Source organism: Phoenix dactylifera, chromosome 1 (genome assembly GCF_051530095.1).
Source record: "Phoenix dactylifera cultivar Ajwa chromosome 1, Ajwa_hap1_PhDact_Kaust_v1.1, whole genome shotgun sequence".
NCBI classification, from domain to species: domain Eukaryota; kingdom Viridiplantae; phylum Streptophyta; class Magnoliopsida; order Arecales; family Arecaceae; genus Phoenix; species Phoenix dactylifera.
The window spans coordinates 54,487,647-54,499,459 of record NC_143190.1 but is presented as its reverse complement, the minus strand read 5'-3'; the positions used below and the strand labels follow the sequence as shown (position 1 = coordinate 54,499,459).

At 38.4% G+C, this 11,813-nt stretch overlaps 1 long non-coding RNA gene across 1 annotated transcript; it reads left to right on the top strand.

Annotated features, from left to right (window-relative positions):
* The first annotated feature begins 2,175 nt into the window (after positions 1-2,175).
* LOC120110449 (uncharacterized) lies at positions 2,176-5,855 on the top strand. Its single transcript, XR_005511427.3, has 3 exons — positions 2,176-2,499; positions 2,712-4,430; positions 4,850-5,855. It is a non-coding gene; the product is annotated as an uncharacterized LOC120110449 (long non-coding RNA).
* Positions 5,856-11,813: the final 5,958 nt, after the last annotated feature.

The following is an 11,813-nucleotide window of genomic DNA, read 5'->3' as shown; positions in this document are numbered from 1 at the left end:
CCCTCTGACTTAAGCATCGGAGGGCCGGCGTCGGGAACCCCGGCCACCGGCTTCTTGCAGGTCTTCCGGAGGACGTCGCGCCCCGCCGGACCGCCGCTCGCCGATTCCCATCGGAGCTCCTCCTTCCCGGCCCAGTGGTCGCCCCGGGTCCAAATTCCAGCAACAGGGCCTATTTGGAAAATTCAGTAGAATTGGACTAGATATTTTATAGCAATCAGGCCTGCTATCCTGCCCATTTTTTTTTCTAAAGGTATGTCTTAATTTTGGCCTAAATCCGGGCCTATCAGACTATAAGATAAAAAAAATTATGTTTTTTTTTTCTGCTACGAAATTTGAGTTGGAGAGCGATTAGCCAGATATGGGCTTTATTTAAATAAACCATATAATCCACATTCCAACGGGAAATCTATCCCAATCATGCTGGATTGTCCCAAACAGGTCCTCATTGAATCATAAACCTTATTGTCTAAATTGTTCATTCAATTGGATTGTACAAAACGTGGCCTAATACACTATAAGATCCTAAAACTACTGGACCATATGATGAGCAAATAATTAAGGTCTCATCTGCAATCACATACATTTTTCTTTTTTTAGAAATAAATGCAACATTTTATTCTATTTAATTTTATTTTTAAAAAATATAATTATTTTTTCACATAGTCCCTTACTTTTGAACATATAGATATGGTAACAGTGGTACAAGATGTTGTAGTGGCAATAGAGGTAGGGATCACTGGTGGTGTTATTGTGGGTTAAGGGCATCATTGATGGAGCGAAGGTGGAAGTAACAATAGCTGTGGTTGCAAGACTATTGGTGAAATAGCGATAATGGTGGTGATTGCTTAAGTGATGTACCAAAGTGAGCAATAATGGTCGTGGTGATCTGGCAAAGGTAATAGCCGATATGGTAGCAGCAATAATGGCAACGTTGTAGAGGTTATCATGATGATAATATAAATGGAAGCGATAAAAATATCAATCTCTTGTTTTTGAAAAGAGTGGAAGTAAATATATTTTTATAAAATGATAAATAATAGCATCTATTTGTCTCAATTTGCGTACTTTTTTTTTAAAAAAAAATGTAAAGGTGATGCCAAATGGATTTCATTATTTTATTTTTTTTGAAGACAATGATCGTTAATCCATCACTATTCATAAATAAAATGAATGAGGATAAACAAAAAAATGACAGAAGTTGCAATTTCAAGGTTGGACAGAGACCATGCACAACTAACTCCGTCCATAAATTGATTACGATGACATTAAAATAAACAAAATCATTGGATTATTTGTTGGAATATAGATTTATATGTATTACATAATCCAATCCAAAGCAGTAGGCTTGCCAAGTAGAAATCAAGAGCAGCTATTCACCTAAATTAGCATTTATTGGACTTAATAAGATAGGGCTTATTATAACCATCATTCTTCATAGTCATGGACTTAGCAACATCACTTGATTGTATCATTATCCAAGCGGTAAAATATCAAATTCTAGTTTACATGTTCAAACGTAAAACATTTATCCATGAACACTTGAATTTCTAATAATAATCTCCATTTTCCATTACACCTCAGCAGGTTAACACCCAAAAAAATGCAAGCTATTTAAATAACAATTGCAGCATAAATTGGATTTTTTGCATGAATACCATCCTAAATATCGAATTTTGCATGAATACCCTTTCAAAAATGATATTGTATATATACCCTCTTAAAACACTTATATTACTATTCTACGTTATTTTATTCTTGTTTTTACAAATATATCCTTGCCATCTAACGCCGTTAAAAAATTAACATTTCAAATTAACATAACGGATCGCGATCACGATCCCGATGGCAGAAGAAAAAAATAAAGGCAATAGCATAATTTCAAAAATTTATTTTATTTTTAATTAATATAAATATATTTTTTTAATACTGTTAGAACAACCGGGCATTTGTACAATAATAAAGTTTTATTAAGGTATTATATATATATATATATATATGTAAATATTAATTTTAGAAAAATATTTATAAAAAATCTGATATTTATAAGGATAATCATGAAAAAAAAAATCTACATAAATTTAAGATAAAGATGAATCCTGATCTCGTTATAGCGTCCGTTAGTTTTTGGCCGTGCAGCAGGAGAAGTTGGGAAAGACGAGTGGAAGTTAGATGCCGAGTCAGAGTCGGTCGCCGCTTATCCATCACAATCCTATTTCCTTCGGGACACTTTCACATCCACCCACAATAAATAAAGAACCCTTCTACCCTTCCGAAACAAACCAAACCCCTCGATCCCTTTCGCTGGTCCGTCGAATTCCACCGGCTGGCTCCCATATCCATTCTCGTCCGGCGGCATAAAGGGGAGAGAGAGAGAGAGAGGGATTAAGCGACGATGTTCGAGTTCTTCATCCTCGGGTGCACCGGAATCGTGGTGTTCCTCCACGGAGCTAATTTCCTCTTCCGCGTCCTCTCTCAGCAGATCAGCGTCCGATCCCTCAGGTACGGTGATCGCCCCCATCCCTTTTGTCTATCTTCTATCGTCGTTTCCAGCCACTGAATCCCTCCTCCGGCGGATGGTTGATGGATTTTTCTCCCTCTCTCTCTCTCTCTCTCTCTCTCTCTCTCTCTCTCTCTCTCATAGTTCATCCTTTATTCTTTGTGGATTGGAAATTTGGGTTTTTGAGAAGAATTTTTGCTGTTCGTCTTTGCAGCTTCCTGGGATTCGTCGGATGGTAGGAAGGATTAGTTCGAGGATATGTCGGCACTCCAATATGTAGAAATTTTTGATATAATTATCCACAAAAAAATTCGCGAAGATGCGCTATTAATGTAGACCTAACTGTGTAACTAAAGGAAAGGAGTTGATTGTTTGGTCTTTTAATGCTTTTTTTGTTTATCTACCTACCTATCTATCTATCTATTTATTTATCTAATATTTATTTGGTTGGACGTCTGCTTGCTTATATCCAATTTTTAGCAAAAGACAGTGCCTGATGGGAGGATTGGTTGCTCGGAGAGCAACTAAAACTTGCATTTTTTTTTTAAAGTTTCAACCAATATCTTGCTGTCTCTCATCCTAACTCTACTGAGGACTTCAGTATCAAACACCTGTTTTAGAAATTGGTGGAGAATATCTAGAAATGCTCACAGTTCTCCCGTCCATCGTTGCTTAATCATATTTTCTCTGTTCTGTTTTTCTTTTATTCATGAATTTTGGATAGCAGGTAAGCGTATGCTAGCCGCAAATTATTATTTCAGTTCTGAAAATTTTGGATAGCTTACGATTTTTCAGTAAAAGACTGGTAGTTGACTGAATATAATTGAACTTTTAGCCCGTTTGTCTTTAGTCGTCCTGGCACGTAGATGCAAGCTTGGGTGGCTGTTTAAAGAATTTTCAATTGTTTATGTAACTTGGAAAGGACCATTCATTTGGGTAGTCCATTGTTCTCTCTCACCTCGCTTTCCCTGGAAACGGCAAAAATAAACCAATAGAAGCGAGTCTACCCAGCCTTTTGGAAGAAAAAAAAACTAGTTAAAGAGACCATTTGGGTTCTTATATCCTGTGGAAATATCCAATATTTATCTAACGCATAATCAATGTGACTAAATATAAAAGCTCATAAAACTTCTCACGGGAAACATATCATGTGCCTATTGCATGCTAGTCTTGTGAATTATATTACTGTTGACGAGGGAAGTGAGAAGTTTTCATCAATGTTGTGGCACTCAATCCATCCCATATTGGCGAGCTTGTTCATTGATGCACTGCTTTCTTTGTATATATGTTGTAGGTCCTTCAAACCCTATAAAGAGATACTGTCACGCCCCCAACTCGAGATCGCGAGCTGGGGTTGCAGCAATTGCCGCATACTCATAGAAAACTTTCTCCACAAGCATGCAAGGCATCTCAATATGATATTATAAATATATAGCTCAGCAATTTAACTAACAATATGTAAACTTTATTTCATTAACTAACTCAACTTACAATGTTTTACAATTTTAACATTAATATAAAGTAAAACATTAAATTAATAAATTTCAATCTAAGATAAGTTGTGCCATAGTTCTTCTAGTCGCTCTTCTATATTGAAAACCTCGGTAGGCTAGTTCTCTGAATCTAAAAAAAAACAAAAAATTGTATAATGAGCTAAATATCCTAGTAAGCAATGAATATTTTAGCTAAATAAATCAGACAATTAAATAGATAATAATTTATAAAAAATAAGCATATATATAAATCAAATATTTCTTAAAATATTAAATTTCGTTCATGAATTCAAATTCTTTCAAATACTAAATTAATCTTATCGATCCTTAGTTATAACTATATGTTCCCTATGGCAGGATCATAACACCGGCTAATCTTCTTGCAGTGAGCTGCGCATCATCTTGCAGCAAAGTCCTTCAAGACCGCTGATCTGCTGGTGGTATGTTACTAATCATCTTGGATACGACCTTTAGGACAAATCATGTACCAACATATAGCCCCCATTAGCAGGGTCCTCAACATAGCCAGATGGAAATTCAATTAGTTCTAGATTTTATATTCTAGTTTTAGAATTATGAGGTGTCAAAATCAATCAATCAAATCCATAATAAGATCGTATATCGTTGCAATATTTTAAAATAATATAATAATATACTATCCATCAAATTCATGTATCATGAATACCTCAAAAGTTATAAATATAATACTTTAATGATTGCCGATAAATTTAGAAAAAGTGATACATTACTTACGTTAAATTCAATTTTTCTAAAAATTTAAATATCTTTCATAAATTAATTTCTTTCAAATTATCAAATTCAACTCGATCGTTAAGAACTATGACCACATCTTTGGCAGGGTCATAACACCGACTAATCTTCTTGCAGTGAGCTGCACATCAACTTGCAGCAAAGTCCTTCAGAATTGCTAGTTTGCTAGTGGTATGTTACTAATCATCTTAGACATAACCTTCAGGACAAATCATGTACCAACGTATTAGCCCCTATTGGCGAGGTCTCAACATAGTTCGGCTGCGAGTTTAAATTTATTTCGATTCAAAACTCCTTTTCTCAAAATATGTTTAATTATTCTAAATCGAAAAAAATGTGATATCGAAATCGATTAAACATAATCCATATCAAAACTAATACGTTCAATCAAGAATTCTACAATCTTCTAGAAAAAGGCATACAACACCATGCATCAAATTCATAATCAAGAATATTTCGACTCAAAAAATTATTTATAATTTGCCGATAAATCTAGAAAAAAAAGATTGCATTGCTTACCTTACGAACGCAATGCAACTAACAGATCCAATTCATTGAAAATTCTTCTTAGAGCTTAATATCCAAAAGTTATATTTTTTATAAGAATTTTATCATAATATATATAAAAAACTTAAATTCTAATACTTTCACAAGGCTGACCAAGCAGGAGTGTCGGACATTCAGGTCGGTCCAATCAAGGTAATTTTATCGAATCATGTTCGAACTAGGGCACAGATGATTCAACGGAGATCAGATATGATCAAATCTAATAGTATTTAGCAGGAGCTAGGGTAGAGGTTGACCGCCCGACAACTCAAGATCAGGATCCTTCACCAAGGTCAATTCAAAATCACTATGAAGAGTCCCTACTGAATCGAACTATCCTAGAGAGAGTACAGAGAGAAAGTCCAGTAGAGAGAGAAAGTGCGATAGAGAGAAAGTCCAGCAAGAGAGAGAATCTCAGTCCGAGTTCAATCAAGGGTATGGGTTTGATTATCAATGGCATAGTCAACCTAGATCAATTAACATGTCTGGCCATGAATCAAGAGAAAGAAATAAGAGAGAGAAAGAATGGGGAAGAGAGAGAAAAGAAGCTTCTCTCTCTAACCAAGGAAGAAGAAGGAAGAAGATGGCTGCAGGTGATGTCCGGAGGTAGGGATCTATGGCTAGCCAACAGGCAGCCGACAGCTTGCAATGACTGATGGCCTGCAGCACCAAAACCAACAAACAAGGGAATCATTTTTTTTTTGGCCGTTGGCCGCTCATCGGCGGCCATTGCTTTGCCGAGAAGGATGGGTGGAAGGCCAAGGCAGTCGGTCAAGGTTTGGCATCAAGAGGCGGCAACACCGGTGGCTGAAAAAGGGAAAGAGGCGTCGATTTTCACAAAAACACGGGATCTGATTGTTCACAAAATTTAGACGATCATCAGCCGGATTCAAAGCTTTAAGGGGTTCGAAAGAAATAGGAGAGGGGAAAATTAAAGGGGCTGAGTCCTTACCTAGTTTCCAGTGACGTTGGCTGTCGCAACAGTGCGAAAAGGTAGTCGGCGATCGGAGAGGAAAAAGAACAGAGATTCTAGCTGTTGGGAAATGTATCCTAAATGGCAATCGTCAGCATGTTGATGATTGAATTTTGTAAATAAATTGACAAATTAATAAAGTGTTATTTGGCATTATTCATCATTTCATTGTACATCTTCAAATGAACTTTTATATGATGAAGTCTTTAGGACTTGTTTTATAATAAACAAGAATTTATCTTCAGGTCCTTAAAACTGTTCGCGATCAAATGATATGTTGTTACTAGGACAACAGCATTATCGAGATTAGGTCGTTGTATGATATATACGTTGGTTGTCCTCTTAACCAAGGAGTGTGGAGACACTGATATGTCACACAGGTGAAGTGTAGGAGTACATTTCACTGAACGTGACCAATTTCGGAACGCTCTACTGTCAAGAGATTTTTCGAGTGGATATGGGTATAAGTTTGGCCCTCTGACCTGAGACCGCAACCTGAGACTAGCAAGCAACTCACTGTATTTTGGTACCGGACTACCTGAATTTCTAATTCAGTGACGGAAGGTCACGGGGTACAGTCAAGTACTTGCGTAGTCAGTTGTGAGTCAAGATGGAATTGACCCCTTCTGTAAACAGGAGATAATGCCTTATGTTCAATTTAGCAAAATCTTTGCCAGGATAATCCTTGTGAGGAGTCACAGGATTTCTAAAGTTGAATCACATTATGGATGCACTTATTACAGAGTTGACAAAACTCTGAAGTCATCCTGGCATTTAGGAGTCATAGGGATAAATTATACGGTAATCATAGTCCAAGGGTTCTTGAATGTTGCTTTGCAATCATTCGGTCTATCCGGACGTTGGGTACCTGATAGTCAACTTTAAAGACCACGCAATAGCACGTATCTAGTAGGATAGTGATTACGGGTATCGATCCACAGGGATTGGGGTATAGTTGTTTTTCTTAAAAATAAAAATATTTGAAAAAGGATGAATTTGTGAAAAAATTAAACTAAGGAATTTAAAAAAAATGCAATTAAAGGGATATCAGTTTGAGGAGAACCTAGGGCAAGGAATTCACCACTAACATCGGAACAAGGGTTATTTATATTTTAATTTATTCTTGGATAAACATGCAAATTGGCTACAAGCCTAATAAGCATTTAAATAAAAATTCACAAAAGTAATTTGGGCATAATCCATCTTCGGTTGGCATGAAATGTCTACCCTAATCTAAGGTGGTAGCACATCGCATCTTCCCTAAGCATGGACTATCTTATATTTACTTAGTGATCATGAAGAACAGTTGTATAAACATCATATTTAAAATCACAGAAATTAAATATGATTCAAAAGAAGATATCCATTAAAAACAATAAGTTCATACAACTCCAAGAACATAAAATAAAATATAAAACCCATGTTCCTGTATTAGGGCTGCATCCAGCCCTAGAGAAGAGATCAGCCTTCCATGAAGTTGTAGGCGGCAGCAGCAGCACAGCAGCGGGCTCCCATTTGCATCATGATCAGCTTCCTTTCTTCCTCCCTCATGCACTGGGATTTCAGCCTCCGAGAAGCGATGATCGAAGGAGGATAGCTCTCCTCCTTTTATAGCTTCACCAGCACCCCACCCTCCTTGCTTTGTGGTTGATCCGAACGGTGAAGCTGAAATTTGTTGGCCGCGGGAGAGTCGGACGCGTGGGAAGATGAAGTCAATCCTCTGTTCTGTTGGGATGCAGGAGCTATTTGGATCTCAGGGGAAGAGGATGAAGCTTACGGCTGGATACGATGGAACTAATCGAGTTGTTGGACAGCTGAGAGGTGATCTGGAAGTTGGGATTTGATTCCGAAGCAGAGGACTTGCTGGCTTTGATCTTATCCATGGATGCGGGAAGTTTGGATTCCGAAACAGGGGAAGGAGGCTGCGGACGTGCTTGCGGTTGAGAGGACTTCGGAAGGAGGTTGAAGAAGCTGGGAGTGTTGCTGTTAGCTGGGAGAAGGTGGTTCGGATTTGGGTGTGTGAGAAGATTTGGAGCTATCCATGGAGGGTAGACAGATCCGTGGGTGGTTGGATCGATGAAGACTCGGGCTCTGTTTGAACTGCTCACGGGATGGGGATGATGTGGAGTTGGGAGGTTCGGCTGGGAGGAGATATGCTCTGTTTGGATGCCGTGAAGGCAGTGGGTGAGAGGAAGATGATAAATCGCGGAGAATGGGGAGGATCTTGGTTTTGTTCCTTAGATGCGGAAGGGAAGAATGCTAACGTGGAGAGGATGGGATCTGAATCGTGGATGCAGAAGGATGAACTCGATTTGGATGAAGGGGAGGAAGGCATGCATGAGATGAGCTTTGGAACGGCTGGCAGCTGGGACTGGGAACGTATCACGAATGAACTGTAAGATCTTGGAGGATACTGAGCCGTTGGGAGGAGATCAATTCGGCTCTATTTCGTTGGAACACGGGAGAAGGGGAGGATGTTCGGTTCGGTTGGCAGTTGAGATGAAGCTGCGATGGGAAGACTTGGGAATCCAGCTGGGATCAGTCCGGAAGAAGAGGGAATGAATTCATGAGCTGAGATGCAGGGGATACCGTGAGTTGGTTTGAACTTTGTTTTATTAAGCTGGGAGGTTTTCACGGGGGACGAAGCTTCTGTTCTTTGGACATGGAAGCTGGGAAGGACGTGGATTTTATTCCCTGCATTGAGAAAGATGGTTGGGTCCACTCTGATGGGTTGGGACTGAAGCTAAAACAGGGGAGGTTTGAATAGTGGAGGAAATAGTCTTGATAGGTGCACACGTGAAGAGAAGGAAACTTGAATGACTGATCGTACATAAAGGTTGATCCATGATATAGTTCAAATAAAATGTTGAAACATGAACGAAAGGTCGAATTAGATGTGATGAAAACAGTAGAATTGGGATGAACGGCCGAAGAGGGAATCTGAGAGGATTTAATTCGCGAAGTGCATGCAATTTAGGTTCAGGGATCATCTCGAATGAGTTTGACTCGAATATGAGTTCGACTTTACCTGCATACATTAGACTCAATCAGTAAAACTCGAATTACCTCTGATAATTATTAAAATGCAATGATGATGGTAACACATATTTTATGGTTAAATTTACGAAATATGCAAATTAAAATAATGATAAGTGCTATGAATAAAAGGTTAATTTATGCATTATTTAGCACTTATCAGTACCATTGCTAGATGGTTATTTCAATTAGTACAAGAAGTTGTTCTTGTGCTACCGGTTTAGGTTTGAACCTATGGGGTCACACGCATGGAAGTTTCTAGGTTGATCAAATGGCTGATTGATGATTAAGAATCATTCAGGGGTAATTTGGTTAATTCGATTGACAAATTATCCTAAACAAAAGTTGCATTAAAATAATTATTGAATTATTGGAGGGTTAATTAGTAATTGGATTACTAATAAATTCAATTTGATTGAATTATTGGACTTTAATTAAGCCAAATTGAATTAGATTCAATTTGGGTTAAATTAGGGTTTGACCTAATTCGATCGGGTTCGACCCGAGCCGATTGGGCATAACCTAATTAATCGAACTTGATCCAATTGGATTGGGATTGACTCAAGTTAATTAAGAGTCCTTATTTGATGAGGATTAAGAGTCTAAATAATCAGAATTTATTATGGAGAAGAATTCTTAAAATTTAGGACCCTAGCTTTCTTTCTTGGAGAAAAAAGATACCTCATCCTTATCTCTAAAAGCAGTAGTGCCTATCCTCTTTATTTTTGGCCAATTTTTGGCGTGAGGAAAGAGAAGGCATGGAGCTATTTTTCAAAAAAATATGGCGCCTCAAATCTTCCTAAAAAGATAGGAATCAAATCTCTAATTTGTAGGGACTGCATGACGCATCAAGCAAGGTGGCATGCAGCTGAAGTTTGGGGCGTAATAACCCCCTGATTTTAGGGATTCTTAGCACAAGATTAAAAGAGAATTTGTTCATCTCTTAGCTGCTGATTCACCAGAATTTTTTGGGAATTTTATTAGTCAAATTCGTTAGCCAAAAGAGGTGTGAGGCGGTGGGGATCTTTTGGCTATTAAAGGACCCACACACTTAGGGTTTGTTGAGATGGTCTTTAGAAAGGGTTCTAAATTCTGAAAAAAATCTGAGAGCTAGCCACCTTCTCTCCTCCTTCTTCTCCTTCATCTCCATCCTTCATCCTCTCGAAGAAGAATCAAAAGTTGAGTGCTTCGAGGGAGAAAAGTTCAGCCACTGCAGCACCTCTGCACGAGCTAGCACTCCTGCAGTTGTGGATCTTCCTAGAGCTTCGCGTGGACTATCTATAGAGGCCGGACACGTGTGCGGCTATACAAGATGATCAAGGCATCATCAAAATTCTCAAAGCAAAAAGGTATGAGATCTGATCTCATTAAAAATTAAAATTAGAAATCAACTAGGTTGCTAAAATTCTGCATGATTACATGTTAGACATAGAATCATGCCTACTTATTTAGGATAAATATTTAAAGTTTTGCATCTATTTTTGTTGTAGAAATATGATCTCTAGCATGCATAGGAATTAAATAGTTTAATTTATGCTTCCGTTGTAAAATTTTTAAAAAATATATGCATGCGACTACCAGGGTTTCCAACACTAGCAACGACTCCGATCGAGGGACTTGGGCTCTCTGGCAAGATCAAAGAGAGGATCGGAGGGCTCTAAATAGGATCGAAGAAGGCTGGAATTCGGTCCTTGGTTGGATTCCTTTCGATGAGGTCAGTACATACAAATTTTTTTTTTTTTTGTGGGTTGAAGCATGCTTCTGGGCCGGACAAATGGACCTGGCCAGACTCGGTATCAGACTTTAAAAGGCTTGGGTATTATAGATACATCATTCAGGAGGCGCAATTGCACAAGGGATTTGTTCATCCCTTGATAACGTATTTATTCTTGACAAGTAGCCTTGTATTATCAAGGTGAGTAGCAGGAGCATGCATGGCGTATATGAAGGTACCATTAATTTTACCTAGCTTTAAGTATTTGTTGTTATACATGCTCTCGCTAGAGTAGGAAGGGCTTGAGAAGGTATTTGTCGGTGGTTTGTGGCCTGTGGAAGGATGCATTGGGCTGGCTGGAGGCTTACGTTTGGTTATCTGTGGGCCTTTTCTATCTGTCTACTTTAAAAAAAGGGCGAGGTTATAGAGTCGGCCCTGCGCTAGCAATAATGGCCTGATCCTGATTTGCAGAGATTTCACATACAAAAGACGGCACACAGTGTGCTGCCTTTAGAGGGTGAAATTATATCCTAGACCCAGTCGCTCACTGGGCCAATCCCTGCTCGCTATGTTAATCTTTTTTTTTTTGGTAAAACGACAATCCATTTCCACTAAATCAAAAAGAAGTACATCCTGCTAAATCAGAAGAAAGTAAACAGAGCAACAAATGGGGAACACCAGCTAGACTCGTCCAGATGACGTCCCCAGCGTGACGAGCCACATATGAGGCTATCCAGTCTGCAGCTCTGTTCACCTCACGATACACATGACCAATCTGGACAG